This window comes from Panthera pardus, unplaced genomic scaffold (assembly GCF_024362965.1).
Source record: "Panthera pardus isolate Hobbes unplaced genomic scaffold, ASM2436296v1 HiC_scaffold_12, whole genome shotgun sequence".
Taxonomy (NCBI): Eukaryota; Metazoa; Chordata; class Mammalia; order Carnivora; family Felidae; genus Panthera; species Panthera pardus.
Window position 1 is genome coordinate 94844857 of NW_026526677.1, and position 7015 is coordinate 94851871.

Below are 7015 nucleotides of genomic sequence, written 5' to 3' on the forward strand. Positions count from 1 at the left end.
GGACTGATTCTAAGGATGAAGTTCTTTCCTCCACCCCACACGGTTGCATTTGAAGGGAAATTATGGTAGATTTGAAGGTAAGAAAGGGGGCGGTGGTGCAATATTTGAAGTGAGAGGGAGTAATAAATACTTGCTACCTACTGTTAAGGGGAGAATTATAAAATAGTGCAGCCATATCAGCTCTTCCTTGCCCTAAAGCTACAAAAATTGCTGCTGGGAGATGAGACTTTTCCCGCTTAGGGTTATTTGTTGTAAAGAAAAATTTTAAACTACGTCACTAAATTATAATTTAATGCCATTAAGATTTTCTGCCTGGGCAGAGGACCTTAACAGACGTCTCTCCAAAGAAGACATCCAGATGGCCAACGGATACATGAAAAGATGCTCAACAGCACTCATCATCAGGGAAATGCAAATCCAAACCGCAATGAGATACCACCTTTCATGTGTCGGAACGACCAAAGTCAAAAAGACAAATAACGAGTGTTGGAGAGGATGTGGAGAAAAAGGAACCCTCGTGCACTGTTGGTGGGAATGCAAACTAGTGTGGTCATTGTGGAAAACAGTATGGAGGTTTTTCGAAAAACCATAAATAAAACTACTATACAATCTAGTAATTCCTCTACTGAATATCTACCCAAAGTAAACGAAAACACTAATGCACATCTATGTTTATTGCAACATCATCTACGATCGCCAAGATATGGAAGCTGCCTAACTGTCCATCCATAGATGAATGGATAAAAAAGGTGTGGTATACATACACAATGAAATATTTTCAGCCATAAAAAAAGAATGAGATCTTGCCATTTGCAACAGAAGGGAAATGCTAAGTGAAATAAGTCAGAGAAAGATACCATAGGATTTCACTCATGTGGAATTTTTTTTAATTTTTTTTAATTTTTTTAACGTTTATTTATTTTTGAGACAGAGAGAGACAGAGCATGAACGGGGGAGGGTCAGAGAGAGGGAGACACAGAATCTGAAACAGGCTCCAGGCTCTGAGCTGTCAGCACAGAGCCCGACGCGGGGCTCGAACTCATGGACCGCGAGATCATGACCTGAGCCGAAGTTGGCCGCTCAACCGACTGAGCCACCCAGGTGCCCCTGGAATTTAAGAAACAAAGTAAATGAACAAACAAGAAGACAAATTAAAAAACAGACTCAAATACAGAGAACAAACTGGTGGTTGCCAGAGAGGTGGCGGGGGGGGGGGGGGGGGGGGGGGGGGGCCTGGGTGAAATAGATAAAAAGGATTAAATAGCACACTTATCTTGATGAGCGCTGAGGAATGTAAAGAATTTTTGGATCCTTATACTACACACCTGAAAGGAATATAAGTCTGTATGTTAATTTGACTCCAAAAAATGTTTTTTAATCTTCATTTATTTTTGAGAGAGAGCGTGAGCAGGGGAAGAACAGAGAGAAAAGGAGACACAGAATCCGAAGCAGGCTCCAGGCTCTGAGCTGTCAGCACAGAGCCCGACATGGGGCTCGAACCCACGGACTACGAGATCATGACCCGAGCTGAAGTGGGACGCTCAACCGACTGAGCCACCCAGGTGCCCCCCAATTTTTTTTTTTTTAAAGAAAGGATTTTCTACCTGGAATGCCTTCCTTCCCTTGACGCATTCTTTGAAATGAGTTCAGCTCAACATCACCCCTCCTCTGAATGCTGTCCCAGTGCTTTTCACATCCAGTGACTTCCTTGTTCTGTGTGCCGCACTTGAGAAGGGACTCAGGTGTTATCAATTCTAAAAAGACTGCCAGCCTATCACAAATCCACATGAAGTCCAGAGCCTTGATACAGTTTTCCTGAATTTTCTCATCAGTTTATATCTAGACAAACTGATAATTGGGCAGGGGATGAGTATCTATGACTCTTTTTTCCCTCTTGCCTCTTTCTCTCTTCCACCCCCCTCCCCCCAGCAGTCTTCTCCATCTTGACCATCCCTCTGTCCTCTCTTCCAGGGCCCTGACTCCAACCTGGAAATAGAAAGGGAAGGTTATGATGCCCATTGCTCTTGGCCATGCTGGAGGGGTAGCCACTGATTTCTATGCCTACACCCCCCTGGGCCATCCCCTAGAATGGCGCCTGCACCATTGTTGGCCCATAATGAATATGCTGAATAACAGACATAAAAAATTGCTCAAGCCATTTGGATTCTCCCAGGTGGAAAATACATTAGATTTATAAAGGTTTTTTTAATTTTTTTCCCCATTTTTTTCTGTTGATGATATTTCTAACCTCTTAGCACAACTTTGACATGTAGTATAACGGACATGTATGGTTTTCCTTCACCAAGCCAGAGCAATGACAATATTGCATTCCCTGCATGCGTGGACCCCCCTCCAAGTCAATGAATGTGACACTTCTGCTCTATGTGAACTATAGATAAAGCAATATTGTTCTCTACCAGACGGTTCTAAGCTGGTTGGATATAACCCCAGAGCAGCCTGCGGCCTCCGTGCCACCCTGTGGGAAGGACCTAACTAAGAAAAAATTTCAAAAAGAAGGCACAACAAGAGATGGAGAGACTGTCTCTTTGGCTTGAGATGTAGCGTCAACCATGCCTGAAGCTAAGTTCTGCCTGGACTTTCCAGTCTTGAGAGCCAATAAATTTCCTTTGTCACTTAAGCCACCTGAAGTTGGGTTCTTCTCACCTGTAACAAGAAGTCGGTACAGTGTGGTTAGTATGCTAATGAAATCCTTGTCTCTCTAAACAAAGCCCCCCCCCCCCCACCTCCGCCCATGAAAGATAAAAGAGGGAAGAAAATAAAAGGCCAACGGGGAGCGAGAAACTTGTCTTATCTTATGCAAGCATATGGTAATAATTTATCTACATGCCGGTAAGAATATGAGTATCTTGCAAGCATGCGTCCCCAGAGCCTAGCACAGTGTGTAAACATGGTTAAAACTCAGTATTTCTTGGTTGAATAAACCTGATTTAGTCCCAGTTTTTAAGCTCTGGAGTCAACTGAACCTGTTCAAAGCCTGACCATTATTTTTTTATTATTATTATTTTTTTGACGTTTATTTATTTTTGAGACAGAGAGGCGCAAAGCATGAACGGGGGAGGGTCAGAGAGAGGGAGACACAGAATCTGAAACAGGCTTCAGGCTCTGAGCTGTCAGCACAGAGCCCGACGCGGGGCTCGAACCCACGGACCGCGAGATCATGACCTGGGTCGAAGTCGGCTGCTTAACCGACTGAGCCAACCCAGGCGCCCCAAAGCCTGACCATTATTTATTAGCCGTGTGACTTTGGCCGAGTTACTTCATCTTTCCGATTTTGATTTCCTTCTTTGTCAAATGAGCGAGCACACTAATGATTAGTACCGACTTCGCATGTTGTAGGGAGAACGATTCGAATAAGATCATGCACGGGGCATTCACGTGGTCAGTACGCCGTGACATGCCACGGCTGTGGCTATTACCAAACAAGAATGATTAGGACCTAGGCTTCCTCACGTTAACATTTCTATTAAAATGTTATTTGCTATCATGGCTTTTTTTTTTTTTTTTTATGTGTATTTTTGAGAGAGAGAGCGCGCGAGCAGGGGAGGGGCAGAGAGAGAGAGGGAGCCAAAGGACCCAGAGCAGGCTCTGCACTGACAGCAGTGAGCAGGATGCGGGGCTCGAACTCACAAACAGCCAGATCATGACCCCAGCGGATGCTTAACCGACGGAGCCACCCAGGTGCCCCACTATGATGACATTTTAATGTATATTGGTTTGTCATATAATTTATGTGCCAGTTACCCTGAGCAGTGTGGGGGTTTAGGGGCCTGACCCCTCGTGCAGTTGAAAATTTACATATAACTTTTGACCCCCCCAAACTTAACTACTAACAGCCTGCTGTTGATAGGAAGCCTTACCGATAACACAGACGGTCAATTAGCACAGATTTTGAGTGTTGCATGCATTATATAGTCTTCAGACGGTAAAGCCAGCTAGAGAAATAAAATGCTATGAAGAGCATCCTAAGGAAGAGAAAATACATCTACGATACTTAGTGTATTTATCGAAAAAAATCCACGCATACGTGGACCCACGCGGTTCCAATGTGTGGCCTAAGGGTCAGCTGTATAGCCATGTGATCTTAGGCAAGTTACTTAACCTCTCTGAACCCAGTTTATTTCAAGTGAGCACGAATCTAATACCGCACATATCTGTTCTTGTGTTAAATGACCCAGGGCGTATTAAAACGCCTGGGTGGGATATAGTGGTTGGAGTAGGCAGCCTGCAAGCTGGGCCCCAGTGACCTCCACCGTCTGGCTTTCATGCCTTGGGTTAGTTAGTTCTCTCTCTTTACAAATGCTGCATTGAGGCCAAGAGACCTGTTCTCTGTTCCTTGTTCCACGCTCTGCTCGTTCTCACCTTCTAATCTTTATTCCTTGGCTGGAGCCCGCTCCAGTCCTTGCTTGTCCACCTTTTAGATGGCCTGGAGGCCCTTTTAATGCCCTCTCTTTCTTGAGGCTTCTCTGATCCCTCCACCCCAATGCTGGCTGTCGGGAAGTCACCTCTTCTCCCTCTACACTTCGCAGCGAGTATTTATACCTTTCTTACGCCGTCTCCATGCTTCCCTCCTACCCTGTCAATTTTTATCCTGTCTGATCTAGCAGTGCTCAAGCTGTACATTTGAAAAGTTAATGTCCATTCGTCTTTGCAACCTGTTCCGTGCCAGCACACGGCGACGTACGATAATGGGTACTCAGGTAAGTGTCGGTTGGGTAAATGATGCTGTGAGGAAGCGTAGGAGTAAATGGAGAATCATGAAAATAATTACATTTATGTTATCTCCTTCTTCTTGAAGGCTGACATTTTCCACTGCCTTCAGTATACCCCCCTGAAGTCGCATTTCTAGGATTCCAGCATTCATTAGTGAATTCATGTGCAACTACCTCAAAAAAAATTCCAAGTCAGCAGAAGGGAGCATTTCTATCCTATTAGCAGTATAGTGTTAGTACAGCTAAAACGTTAAGGCGTTTTACAAATTATATTAATGATGCATCCATCCATTTAGTTATTTATCAAAAAAAAAAAAAAATGTGTTTGTCCCCTGAAAAGATCAGCATGGAGGGCGATAAAATGAGCACCATTGTGTGATTCCTGCCTTCACAGTCCATCTGGGAAAACCACAAACTAGGGACAGGTTCACCAAGGCAAGGTGTTGAAGGACTTGACCTCCTTCGAGTGGTACTGACCAAAACATTTCAAGCAAATGTACAGACAAAGGAATCGAAATCCATTACGATTTGGAGGCTTAAAATACTTTCAGGCACTGCCCTGAATTCACTGCTCCAGGCCTCTCCAGCCTAGTAGGAAACGGACAATAATTAAAGTGTCAGTAGAACTGCCTTTGGATTTCCATGAAATGAATACCTGTGGTTCTGTATTTTCCTTGCCAACCTGTCCAGGTAGTTCTGAGAATCCATTCCAAAGCTATTCATCCCCTGATAATGCAGATTTATCAGGTACCAAAGACGTGGGCGTTGTGGTGAGGATGTGCTCCCACGAGGAGAGCGAACCCTTGGAATCCATCCGTCACCCTGGATTCGGAAGCGGAGTGGTGCGTTCTACCCCCTCCACTTCTCAATTGTCTGCGGGTTTCAGAGTTCGAACCCAAGGCAGAAAGAGACTAAAAATCATTTCACATCACATGCTACAACCTTGAGGACATCATGTTGATGAAAATAATCAAATACTGTATGATTCTAGTTGTATGAGGTACCTTGTCAGATTCATAGCGACGGGGCGCCTGGGTTGCTAGGTCGGTTGAGGGTCTGCCTCTTGATTTCGGCTCAGATCATGATCTCACGGTTCGTGGGTTCCAGCCCCACATGGGGCTCTGCGCTGACAGCATGGAGCCTGCTTGGGAGTCTCCACCCCCCCCCCCCCCGCCCCGCCCCATCCTTCTCTCTGCCCCTACCCTGCTCTCTCTCAAAATAAACTTAAAAAAATTTCATAGAGACAGAAGTGGGATGGCGGATGGTGGGGGCAGGGGAGGGAGGAGTAGGAAGTTGTTAGTTAACAGGCACCGAGCTTTTGTTTCGCAAGACGAAAATGTTCTGGAGGCTGGCTGCACAACAACGTGACTATCCTTACTACCAAATTGTATGCTTAAACATGGAAAAAATGGTAAATGTTATGTCCTGTGTTTTTCACCACAATTAAAAGAAAATCATTTCAACACCCCCTCTGCCTTCAAACTGGACAAAACTTTAATGTGCCCCAACAGAAGGGAATTTCTTGTGTCCTTAAAGATCTGGAGAAAATACTCCACCGTCTACTTCCTGCAATCCTGCCTGCCGTGCTCTGGGCCCTCCTTTATAAGGAGTTTCATATTGAAATACACCAGAATACCTCTGAGGCAATGTAAGCCTTTTCCCAAAGGTTGCTCCCCAAAACCTCCTAAAAAAACCAAAAACCCAAACCCAAATTTACCAACTTTTGGCACGTTGGAAGGTAACTTTGGAAATCACTGGATGAAATCATTCCGTTTCCTTTCTCTCCTCCTCTCTGCCAAGCAGAAGCAGGAATGGATATTGGCTGTTGTGACCATACCAGGCCAAGTGACCATTAAAAAAAGAGGGAATCGTGAATGCTGGTTAATAGTTATAGCCACACACATTCATGAGTGCTTTTGCACGTGTTACCTCATTTAGTCCTTGTAACAACACTGTGAGGCAAGTGCCTGGCTGTCACCCCTGTCTGGTCGAGGAGAAAAGTTCGGCAGGGAGGTATGCAGTAAATGACCCAAGCTCATACTCCAGAAAGAGTTGGAACCAGGATTGAATTCCATGTAGTCCAGTCTTTATGATGATGCTCTAAAGCCCCAGACCACACAGTTGTTAGACCTAGTCAGGTCTAACCCCATTCTGTGCTCTATGCTCTAAAGGACGCCCTCTCCCACCCACTGCACCCCTCCCCATGGAGAGGAGCCTACGGGCCAAGAAGCCATGATCACCTGAATCCCGTGCCAGGTACTCTGACCCCCGTGTCCTCTTCCCAA

General features: G+C 45.1%; 1 long non-coding RNA gene across 1 annotated transcript; it reads left to right on the forward strand.

The window, feature by feature from the left end:
- The first annotated feature begins 677 nt into the window (after positions 1-677).
- LOC128776206 (uncharacterized) lies at positions 678-2638 on the forward strand. The gene is made up of 2 exons (XR_008421271.1): positions 678-749; positions 1401-2638. It is a non-coding gene; the product is annotated as an uncharacterized LOC128776206 (long non-coding RNA).
- Positions 2639-7015: the final 4377 nt, after the last annotated feature.